The sequence below is a fragment of the Cupressus sempervirens genome, chromosome 3 (genome assembly GCF_028749045.1).
Source record: "Cupressus sempervirens isolate cs-2001-9-10 chromosome 3, ASM2874904v1, whole genome shotgun sequence".
NCBI lineage: Eukaryota > Viridiplantae > Streptophyta > Pinopsida > Cupressales > Cupressaceae > Cupressus > Cupressus sempervirens.
The window spans coordinates 38,982,245-38,995,400 of record NC_143120.1 but is presented as its reverse complement, the minus strand read 5'-3'; positions in this window follow the sequence as shown (position 1 = coordinate 38,995,400).

The window sequence follows — 13,156 nt, the reverse complement described above, 5'->3', positions numbered from 1 at the left end:
TTGATGGTACAATTACCAAACCTATTGATGCTAAAGAGCTCATTGAATGGAAAAAAACAAGACCAACAAGCTTTAGGAATTATCAGGAGTTGTGTACATAGAGATCTCTTCTTTCACATTGCCAATTTCATGGAATAAAAATCAACTTGGGACAAACTTGAATCACTGTATGGTAAGGTGGATGAGGAAAATGGATTTTAGATTGAGGACGATCTACTTCTCTTGGATCCAAAGAACTTTGACACAATTCAGGATTACATCAACAAAGCCAATGAGTATAGGGCACTTTTTAAAGATTGTGGAAATCCTATGAAGGATGAAAAGTTGATTCATCACATCCAGAAGAGGCTATCTTCAGAGTATGCTTCCTTTGTTTCAAGTTTTAATACTTACAAGTTGACCATGGGAACTGCTTACCAGAAGCCTACATTTGATGCATTTACAAAGATGTTGATTGTTGAACAATTTCACTTGATGGATTTATGACTTCTCAAGCCATCAAAGACCAAAGCCTTGGTGGCTAGTAATGAGCACCAATCAAGTTAAGGAGGGAAAAACAAGAAGAAGAAGAAGTAGTGGAAGTAGAAATCACAGTTTGAGACACAACAATCCTCATCACAACAAGGCAATTCTTCTTCCAACAAGAAGGGAAGTAATGAAAAGAAGGACAAACTTTTTTGTGCATATTGCAAAAAGCCAAATCATGATGAGCATCATTGCAAGACTAAAAGAATCGTTGAGTTAGAAAATCTACTCAAGAAGAACAAAATTCAAGTGCCAGGTACTTCCAATGATTCAATTCCATCCTCTTCAAAGGGAAAAGAGCAAGCACTAATGGCAAACACAAGTTCTTTGGAATGGATACTTGACTCAAGTGCCTCTTACCACATGGGTTCTTCAAAGGGATATTTTTCTTCATTGAAGCAGTTAAAGGTGTCAAACATCTTCGTGGGAGATGATACTAAAATGGAAGTTGAAGGAAAAGGACATGTGGAAATGGAAAATGGGGAATTTAGAGATGTTCTCTATGTTCCAAACCTTAGCTCCAGTCTCCTCTTAATTTACCAAATCACTCACCTTGGAGATGGTCATAAAGTTGAGTTCCTTCCAGATTCAGTGATGGTGCGAAGTCTTAGAGATGATTCATTGGTTGTAATGGGAAAATTCAATCATGACGAGAGACTTTATTCCTTCTCCCTCTTTGTGCCTAAGTCTCCTTCTCAAGCCTTGTTGACTCACTCTACTTCACAAACCACATTATGGCACGAGCAGTTTGGTCATCTTGCCTTCTACCATCTTAAACAACTTTTCTTTAAACACATGGTTAAAGGTCTACCTAACATCAACTTTTCTAAGGGAGAGTGTTCATCATGTTCAGTGGATATGCATCTCGAAGAGAAGTATGATAAAGGCAAGTCTTCTAGAGCACCAGTGCTTCTTCAGTTGGTTCACATGATTTTAGCAGGACCCTTTGCAGTGACTTCAGTCAGCTAAGGCCACTACATCCTTACTTTTGTTGATGACTTTTCAAGATTCACATGGGTCTACTTCCTTCATCACAAGAGTGAAGTGGTTCATAATCTTAAAGCTTTTAAGACTCATGATGAACATAAATCTAGGAAAGCCATCAAGGTACTACGGGTGGACAATGAGAATAGATATGTGGACAAAAGACTTAGAGACTTTTGCAAGCTTGAGGGAATTGATCTTTAGAATCCACCAACATTCAGTTTGCACAAGACAAATGTTGTAGCACTGAGGATTAGGAATCTCAAATCCATGGCAAGTTGCACGATAAAAGCGAAGTCTCTTGATCCAACACTTGAAGTTGAAGCCATTAGCAGTGCTACTCACATACTTAACAGGTCTCCTCATAATGCCTTAGAGATGGGAAGACTCCTTTTGAGGCATGGTGCAATAGAAAACTAGTTGTGAGTCACTTCAGAGTCTTTGGTTGTCTAGCATGGGCAAACCTATCTTCCAGGGGTTGCAAGGCACAAGCACCTAGGCCTTGTACTTTCATAGGATATGAAGACAATGTGAAGGCTTACAGACTTATGGATCCTAAGATTGATGAGATCTTTGTGGATAAGGATGTACACTTTGAGGAAAGCTCACCTAACCTATCCTCTAATCCTCTCCACACTTCATATACAGTGGAAACTAATAGTGACACCAACTATAGCACTTCAATAGATTTAGACACGTGGGGTTCTATTGATAGTTGCACGAGAGGTCACATCATCAGTATAGTCCACATGCATATATTGCCATAGTGAAAGGTCCAACATGGCATGGTACATGTTGTCTTCCACCTTCATCTTCAGTAGATGACTACGTGGCAGACATTGCAGGTTTTTTCATGGAGTCACACACCACAAATTTGGGAGACAGCCTTGAGGGCTTACATCTCATTGATGATGACGATCCTTCTACAGTTGTTGTGAGGGCTCACTCTCACCCTCATCTCCATTCTCTACATGATCAATCTTTATAGGTTGGTGTAATTGTGGATCCTTATGAACAAAAATTGTCAGAGGTCTCTTTATCAGTTGAGGAGACAGATGGTTCTTTGGAACAGGTTCAACAGACATCCTTGCCAGATCTGCATTCGTTCTTTTTAGCATAGTTGGAAGGGGCAACCATTAGCATCAATACATGGATACTTGAACAAGTTTTAGGGCCACCATACATGTTTAGGATTGTACTTTTGCCATTGTTTTCTTCCAAAAGGGAGGAACATCATTCAACACTCTTGGACCAGCTTCTTCCTTGGAGCAACTTTCATTGACAAACATTCTTCATTGGGGGGGGGGGGACTACCTTGTTTCTCTTCCTCTTCTTTCTTATGGAGGGGAGTTTTTCCTCTTATGAAGTTCTTGTTCTTCTCATTCTTCACTTTTATATTAACTGAATGTATGTCGTAATGGGGGGATCTTGATTACTCCATCCATCCATGCATCCCTATTCATCTCTTTTTTAGGGGGAGGATTTTTCCCATGAGGTTTTCCCTCTTCCTCTACTTTACGAGAGACTGCATTTCATTATGTACATGGGTACCTAACATGGTCTAGTAGTTGGTACCTATTATGCACTTCATCCTAGTTTTTGTAAGCTTAAGGGCATTCCCCTAAGTTGCACTTAAGGGGAGGTGTTGGTGTAAAGACATATTTACTATTTACACTTACTTAAGTTTACTTAGGTTAATGCAATATTTTGTTATTTTACATTATCTTATTATTTTATTTTGTGAGATACTTAGGAGTTTGTACACCTTTTTGAGTTGTCATGTTGATAGCACAGAAGTACACAACTATATTTCAACACATGGTGTCTACAACATTGGAGTTTGCATCATTCACTAAGTTGTCATGTAGACAACATAGTTATTTGCACTCCCTTTTTAGCACATGTTGTCTACAACACTGATTTGCATGTTACACCCTTGTAGGCTTATCCTCTCATCATCACACTTACTTTCGTGCTTAATGGAGGATAACCCATATCTGGTGGACATGTACTTGGTTGTATGACTTATCATGTAGCTAATTCTGAGGCATTCTAGATGTATCCCAAAGGCCTTTATATACAGGCACTCCTAGTGTACTCACAATGCATATGGACTAAATATATCTTCATTTTGATCATACTCTCTCTTTCTGGTCTAGAGCTGTGCTTGTGTTTGAGTTCTTAGTTCTTGGGTGAATTTTTCCCTAAGGAAAATTCTTACACTATTCTTCACATACTCAAAAACATTTTTTTCCTCATTAGTCCAAGAGAATTTAGTTTTCTTACCTCTTTTGATTGTATCAAGCATAGGAGTACATATACGACTGAAGTTCTCTAGGAACTTCCTATGAAATGTGGCCAAACCATAAAAACTCTTTATATCACCTTGGTTTTTAGGAGGTAGCCAATTAATAATTCCTTGCACTTTGCTTGGATCCATCTTTAAAGTCCCTTGAGATATGAAAAATCCCAAAAAGGTGAGTTCCTTTTGCATGAATGTGCATTTGTCCAAATTGATGATCAACTTGTGATCATGAAGTCTTCTCAAGGCCCACTCCAAATGGTTCAAATTTTCTTCCCTGCTGCTGCTAAAGATTAGAATGTCATCAAGATAAGCAACAACAAATTTGGCAATAAAGTCAATAAAAATTTCATTCACGAGTCTCATGGATGTACTTGGAGCATTGCTTAGTCCAAATGACATTACAAGCCATTCAAATAGTCCTATTTTTCTAAATGTTGTCTTCCACTCATCTCTAGGCCTAATCCTTATTTGATGATAGTTATTTGGCTTATAGCTCTACTATCAGTGCATAACCTCCAAGATCCATCCTTTTTAGGTAAAAGAATAGAGGGTACTGGACATGGGCTCATACTTTTCTAAATTAGACCTTTGGCAAACATTTCCTTGATTTTTTTTCTAATCTCTACATTCTAATTTGGAGTCATTTTGTAGGGTGCCTTGTTTGGCAATGAGGCTCTAGGTATGAGATAAATTTGATGTGTAATATTTCTAAGGGGAGGGAGGGAAGAGGGTAGTCACTTTCCATGACATCATTATACTTCTCTAGTAGTCCTTTGACTCCTACTAGTATAGGTGATTTCTTATTAGATTTCTCACCATCCTTAGGCTTCATAATCAATAAGAAACCTCCCTCTTCTGATTCTTCTATTGTTTTTATCATTTACTTTTCCCCTATTACTATTGAAATATGATTGAAAAGATCATTGTTGAAGAGAGATTAATCAAAGAGGGAGATTGTTGAGGAAGACTATTTGTTTCAATCATTGTTTTGTCAGTGATGTCAAACTTGCTATTTGCTGGTAAGACAATTGCTTATAAGATTCAAGTACTATCACTTAGTTAATTGATGAAGAGGATTTGATCAAGAAGAGGTGACAATAGCACCTAGAGGAAAGGTTGAGTTATGATTATGTAATGAAGTTCAAGGATCAATTAAGATAGTGATGGCATGATGTATTGATAATCTACTTAAGGTTACTAATGTTGGCTACAGTAAGAAAGTTTAGAAGAACAAGTTACACAAAGTTTGTTTGCCAAGCTTGATCGAGTAGATAGTAGATGTTGAGAAAAGTTAGTGCAAGCCAAGAAAAAAGTTAGTTGAAGCCAATTGAAATAAAATTCTACTGGATGTCGAGCAAGATATTTGGTGCCGAGTAAAGTTTAGTTGATGCTGAGCAACGTCATATGTGTTGAGCATCAAAATGTTGATAATGTCGAGCTATTGCATTATGTTAAAGATCAAAGATTTTTTGAATCTAAGCTGACAAGTTTGTTTTCTTGAAACTTGTGAACTAGGAGAAAGATAAGGATGATGAGATGGTGGCACAAAATTTGATGTAAACCATTTTTGAAGCAAATTCAAATGGATTCTAGGAGAATTTTTTTGAAGAGATACAAGATATGCGGTAGATACATTGTATCCTACCTAATCCATCTGAACCCTAATTTTGATGATGGATAACAAGCAAGAAATATCCTAATTTCCTATTTATAGGAATGTCTGATCATGAAGCAAGAGTTGTCATGCGCAAGAACCTAAGGAAGAGGAGTTAAGGGTTTTGCTTCATCAAGTGACCTAAGAAAAGAATTTGCAATGGCATGTTAAGAAAGAAGGCTTAAGGAGATGAATGCTTAAAGGGTGAACAAGCTATCAAAGCTACAAAGTATGAAGGCCAAGAAGAATTGAGGATTGAACAAAGATCTATAATCTACAAGAGAAGTTGTAAGTTGTATAAGATCAAAGCTCCATTGTTACTCTCTAACAATTGTATTAGTCTAGGGTAAATCCTTTGGATTAAGGTTGACCTAAAAGTCATTTGTAAATCTTTTAACCAGGTGGCATTCCTAGTGAATGACCTAAAGTCCTCTAACAAGGCTCACTTCTAACATGGTGATTGAAATCCCTTAATTGGGTCACATTTAACAGTGTGTATTGTAACCTTTAATAGGGTTGACCTTTCATAGGGCATCACTTTAGAAGAGTGAAAAGGAGTAGCATGTTATTGGTGGTTTTTTCCAAATTGAGTTTCCACATAAATCATTATGTCAAGTGTGTTGATGAATCTATTATGTTTCATGCTTTATATTTCTACAAGTTGATTTGACAGTAACATACAAGTTTTAGTGTTTGCATAATGGATGCATGCATGGGTATGAATGTTTTATGGGTTTGGATTAAGATTGACCTAAAAGTCATTTGTAAATCTTTTAACCAAGTGGCATTCCAAGTGAATGACCTCAAGTCCTCTAACAAGGCTCACTTCTAACATGGTGATTGAAATCCCTTAACTGGGTCACATTTAACAATGTGTATTGTAACCTTTAATAGGGTTGACCTTTCATAGGTCATCACTTTAGAAGAGTGAAAAGGAGTAGCATGTTACTGGAGGTTTTTTCCAAATTGAGTTTCCACATAAATCATTATGTCAAGTGTGTTGATGAATCTATTATGTTTCATGCTTTATATTTCTACAAGTTGATTTGACAGTAACATACAAGTTTTAGTGTTTGCATAATGGATGCATGCATGGGTATGCATGTTTTATGGGTTCACTAAGTTGTGAAAAGTATTATTTATACATCTAGAACTTGGATAACTAATTCACCCCCCCAGTTATTCTAAAGTATTCTAACAATTGGTGTAAGAGCCATCTGCTTAAGAGGACTAGTTTCAAGGTACTAGAAGCACAAATATCGAGATGTCTAAAAGAGAAGTACCCAAGCTCAATAGAGATAAATTTCCTGCATGGAAAATTTTGATGAAGATACACCTTGGAGGACTTGGAGATCATGCACAATCTACCATTTCAGTGGAACATGTTGATCCAGTTGGAGTTCTAATTGCTAAAGATATGAAGAAGAAGAAAGAACACAATCAGGCGATGTTGGAGATTGCCTCTACCCTAAGCTATGCCAAATTTGATGATATCAAAGGTCTTGACAGTGTAAATAAAATGTGGGATGCTCTAGCCACCATCTATGGAGGAGATAAAAATGTTCAAAAAGCCAAATCTGAGAGCCTCAAAAGTAAGTTTGATGATACAAGAATGGAAGAAGGTGAAAATATTGCTTAATATGTTGCTAGAATAAAAGAAGTTGTTAGTGCAATAAGAGGAACTATTGGTCATATACATGATGATACTGTGTTAAGAAAAATCTTGAGTAACACTACTACCTATTTATGCTATTAGATTTTCTTCAATTCAAGAACTGAGATGTATTTCAGGAAATGCTCTAACTCTTGAAGGTTTGGTAGGTAGACTCACTGCTTTTGAGCTATTTAACTTTGATAATTACAAACCAGAGAGTCTTGAATCTGATTTCAAGGCTAAGCTATTATTGAAGGACTCTAATGAGATGAAGCAGAAGAAGAAGAAGAGAAAGATAAAATATGTATCTAGTGACAGCGATACAGATGAGGAGGATGTTGAAAAATTGGAAGCACTATTGACAAAAAGATTTCACGTAAAGGAAAGTTGAAATGTAAGTTACCCATCATTTGTTTCAATTGCAATGAGTTTGGTCATATTGCTGCAAGATGTATACAGGAGAAGAACTACAGAGATGGTGATAAGTACAAGATCAAAAGAAAAGATGACAGTAAGATTACAAAGACAAAGGCAAGAAGTCATGCTACATTGTTGAAGAGGAAACAAGGGATGATTCTGATGAACATGATGATTAACTGGTGTATGTTGCAATGAAGGAAAAATTTGATGAAGATGAGGCAACTACACTTGTGACTTGTGTGAACAAAAATGATAGATGAGTCATTGATAATGGATGCTCACATCACATGACTGGAGACAAAACTAAGTTCATTATCTTGAATTTTTATGATGGAAATAATGTAAGATTTGGTAATGATGCACAACGTTTGATAAAAGGAAAAGGTTCTATCAAACTTACAGATAATATTTCATGTGAAAATGGTTACAATGTTGAAGGACTAAACTATAACTTGTTGAGTGTGTCACAATTGAATAATTTGGGATGCAAGGTTGAATTTGGAAACAAGACTAGTAAGATATTTGGCACAAATGAGAAACTGATTGGAAAAGGTGATCAAACTAGAAGTAATCTATTCTATCTTGATATAGAGGATGCTACTTGTATTGTTGCAAAATTTGATAGTGTATGGCTTTGGCACAAAAATAATGTCATGTTAATTTTGATAACTTGGTTAGTATCAGTAACATGAAGAAAGTTAGAGGATTACTTAAGTTGAAGAAGCCTGATAATGTATCATGCAAACAATGTCAGTCAAGTAAAATAACAAAGTCAAGCTTTAAGAGTAAAGCTTACACCTCTAAAGAAATACTAGAGATTGTTCATACTGACTTGTGTAGACCAATTAAGGTTCAAAGCTACAGGGGAGATAAGTACATAATGCTATTTGTTGATGATTATTTAGGATGATGATAGATATGTTTGTGGAACATAAATCTAATGCTTTTCAAATGTGTAAATGGTACTTGGAAAGAGTTGAAAAAGAAATAGGTAAAAGTTTGAAATGTTTGAGATTTGACAAAGGAGGAAAATTCACATCAAATGAGTTTGAGATGTTCTGTAATGACAGAAGAAATCAAAATATAGACATCTACCCGTAGGACCCCTCCAGAAAATGGGATTGCTGAAAAGAGAAATAGATCTATAATGGAATGTGCTAGAACACTCATGATGGAGAAGAATGTTACTCTAAAATACTAGAGAGAAGCTATAAGTACTGCTGTATACACCCTGAACCGTGTGCAAATCAAGAAAGGTACTCATTCAACACCTTTTGACCTATGATATGGATATCCACCCAATGTAAAATACTTTAAGGTATTTGGAAGTAAGTGTTACACTCTTAAAGATGTTAGGAATAGAAAGCTTGATGCAAAAAGTGAAGAAGGTATATTCCTTGGATATTCCACAAGAAGCAAAGCTTATAAGTGTTTGAATACTAACACTAACAAAATTGTGGAAAGTGAAATTATGAATTTTGATGAATATACAGAAGTAAATAAGGCTAAATCCATGAAAAAACTAGAAGAATACAAATAATTTGCATGCTTTTATGAAGGAATTTTTGCTGAAGATGATGCTATAAATCAAGTTGCAAATTAACAGCAAGTTTCAGTGACTGCCGAGTCACATCCTATGAATGTTTAGTTGCATTCAGGAACTGAGCGACATTTAGGTGCCAAGTTATAGAATGAAGTGGGTGCACATTTTGATATTGAGATTAGTACACATGAAAGAGATGCTGAGATACCTGATAAAGATGTACAAAATGATTTTGAGCTTAAGGACAAAATGAAGAAACAAGAACTGAGCCAAGATTGTCAAAATATGTCAAAAGACATCATCCTCCTAATCAAATCACTGGAAACAAAGATGTTAGGTGAATGCCAAGAAATAGATTGAGAAGTGAATCATGTTTACTGGGCATGAAGGAACCCAAAACAATGAAAGATGCATTAGAAGATGTGGACTGGTAGAAAGCCATGGAAGAAGAGATTGAACAAATAGAGAAGAACAAAACATGGAGTCTAGTTCCTAAACTAGAAGACAAGAATGTGATTGGCACCAAGTGGGTATTTAGAAACAAGCTAGATGAAAATGGTGAAGTTACAAGAAACATAACCAGATTAGTTTGCAAGGGTTATGCACAAGAAGAAGGAATTGACTATGGGGAGACATTTGCTCCTACTGCAAGAATGGAAGGAGTAAGAACTCTACTTGCTTACACTACATACAAAGGTTTCAAAGTTTATCAGATGGATGTTAAATATACATTTCTAAATGGCATACTAGAGGAATAAGTTTACATAGAATAACCAAAAGGTTTTGTTTATGATAACAAAAAGAACATGGTATGTAGACTGTACAAAGCTCTATATGGTTTGAAACAAGCACCAAGAGCATGCTATGAGAGACTTCATACTTATCTTGTGAAGATTGGATTTGAAAGGACTGATGATAATAACAATTTGTACATACAGACAGAGAAAGGAAAAAGTATTTTGTTATATGAAATATTTTTTGATGACATCATATTTGGAGGACAAGATGCTTTATGTAAGGATTTTGCAAATCAGATGAAGCAAGAGTATGAAATGTCTAAGTTTGGAGAGATCAAATTTTTTGTGGGATTGCAAGTCTATTAGATGAAGTATGGTATATACATCACTCAATCAAAGTATGTCAAAGAAATATTGAATTTTTTTGGATTAGAGGATTCCAAACCATTAAATACACCTATGGTGACAAGACACAAATTGTCAAAGAGTGATGATTCTGCTGAGGTGAATCAAACATTATATAGGTCTATGATTGGCAAATTGCAATATGTAGTACATAGCAGAACTGATATTGCATTGTCTATAGGGATAGTTGAAATATTCTCTACCAATCCTAAGGAGAATCATTTAATAGATGTGAAGAGAATAATGAGATATTTGAAAGGAATAGAAGAGTTTGATCTATACTACAAGAAGAATGAAAAGTTTGAATTGAGAGCCTACACTGATGCTGATTGGGTTCGAAAAATTGATGACAGAAAGAGCAACGGTGGAGGAGAATTTTTCTTAGGCAAGAGACTAGTTACAAGGATTAGCAAGAAACAAAGTTGTACTTCACAATCTACTATTAAAGATGAATATGTTGCTACTGCTATAAATTGCACAAACAATGTATGGATTAAATAGCCACTCAAAGGAATGAGGGAAGAAATCATAGAACCAATGATACTTTATTTTGATAATACAAGTGCTATCAATATATCAAAAAATCCAGTGATGCACACAAAGACTAAGCACATTGCAATCAAGTATTGTTACTTAAGAGAGTTACTTCAGGATAAAGAGGTGAAGATGGAATATACTTAAAAGAATAAATTTCTAATATCTTCACAAAACCATTACCTAAGGATGCTCACGAGTATCTAAGAGGTAAATTAGGGGTGATACCCCTATCAAAGGCTATCTAACTAACAAGAGGAGTGCCCTAAATCAAACAAGTTGATGTTCATATAATACAAATTGATGTAGAGGATCTTACTTTAAGAGCTTCCTAAAGTAATCATTGAGATGAAACTTCAAATTAGTCACAAGCAAAGTGACAGAGGGAGAAAGTGAAGAAATTGCAAAAGCTCATATCTGCATGTTTTAAGATGACAAGTTTATGGTATATCTTTGGCATTGTTGTCAAAGAGGAAGAAAGTGCATTAAACTGATCGTTATCAAAAAGGAAGAAAGTACATTACACTGATCATCATAAGAGGGAGAAAGTATATTAGAGAGAAAGTACAAGAGATTGTTGTCAAAGAATTGGAGAACATTACTGATCTTAGAGGGAGATCAGGTAATTCTTGATGTTGTTGATTAGAAGAGGACACATGTCTAATAAAGAAGAATAAAAGAAAGAGGTAGAAATCCTAATCTACCTAGTAAGATGGAGATACAAGAAGAAACTTAGAGGGAGTTATAAGAAAGATTTTTGTAACCTAATCAGAAGACAGAAATTGCTAATAGAGGGAGAAATTCTAATACAAGTTTTCTTCTTTGTATTGTCTTACTGTTTTAACCTAGTTAGTTTGGTTGAACAAGATGTTCATCATTTGATTGACTTGGTTGATCAATTTGATTTTCCATCAATGCCAAAGAGGGATATTGTTGAAATCTAATTGAAAAGATCATTGTTGAAGAGAGATTAATCAAAGAGGGAGGTTGTTGAAGAAGACTATGTGTTTCAATCATTGTTTTGTCATTGATGTCAAACCTGCTATTTACTGGTAAGATAACTGCTTATAAGATTCAAGTACTATCACTTAGTTGGTTGATGAAGAGGATTTGATCAATAAGAGGTCAAAATAGCACCTAAAGGAAAGGTTGAGTTATTATTATGTAATGAAGTACAAGGATTAGTTAAGACAGTGATGACATGATGTATTGATAATCTATTTAAGGTTACAAATGTTGGCTACACTAAGAAAGTTTAGAAGAATAAGTTACACAAAGTTTTTTGCCAAGCTTGACCAAGTAGATAGTAGGTGCCAAGCAAAGTCAGTGCCAACCGAGTAGAAAGTCGATTGGAGTCAAGTGAAAGAAAATTCTAGTGGATGTCGAGCAAAACAGTTGGTGCCAAGTACATATTAGTTGATGTCGAGCATCAATAAACTTTAGTTGATGTCAAGTGATTTTACAATTGATGCTGAGCAACACAATATGTGTCGAGCATCAGAAGGTTGATAATGTTGAGTTGCTGCATCACGTTAAAGATTGAAGATTCACTGAATCTAAGCCGACAAGTTTGTTTTCTTAAAATTTGTGAACTAGGAAAAAGATAAGGATGATGATTTGGTGGCACATAATTTCATCTAAACCATTTCTGAGGCAAATCCAAATGGATTCTAGGAGAAATTTCTAGAAGAGATACAAGATATGGTGTAGATACATTGTATCCTACCTAATCCATTTGAACCCTAATTTTGACGATGGAAAATGAGCAAGAATATATCCTAATTTTCTATTTATAGGAATTTTTGGTCATGAAGCAAGAGTTGTCATGTGCAAGAACCTAAGGAAGAGAAGGAGTTAAGGGTTTTGCTTCATCAAGTGACCTAAGAGAAGAATCTGTAATGACATGTTAAGCAAGAAAGCTTAAGGAGATGAATGCTTGAAGGGTGAACAAGCTTTTAGAGCTGAAAAGTATGAAGGCTAAGAATAATTGAGGACCAAAATAAAGATCTATAATATGCAAGAGAAGTTGTAAGTTGTATCAGATCAAAGCTCTACTGTTACTCTCTAACAATTTTATTAGTCTAGGGTAAATCCTTTGGATTAAGGTTGACCTAACAATCATTTGTAAATCCTTTAACTGGGTGGAATTACAAGTGAATGGCCTAAAGTCCTCTAAAAAGGCTCACTTATAATAAGGTGATTGAAATCCCTTAACTGGATCACATTTAACAATGTGTATTGTAACCTTTAACAGGGTTGACCTTACACAAGGCATCACTTTAGAAGAGTGAAAAGGAGTAGCATGTTACTGGTGGTTTTTCCCAAATTGGGTTTCCACATAAATCATTGTGTCAAGTGTATTGATGAATCTATTATGTTTCATGCTTTACATTTT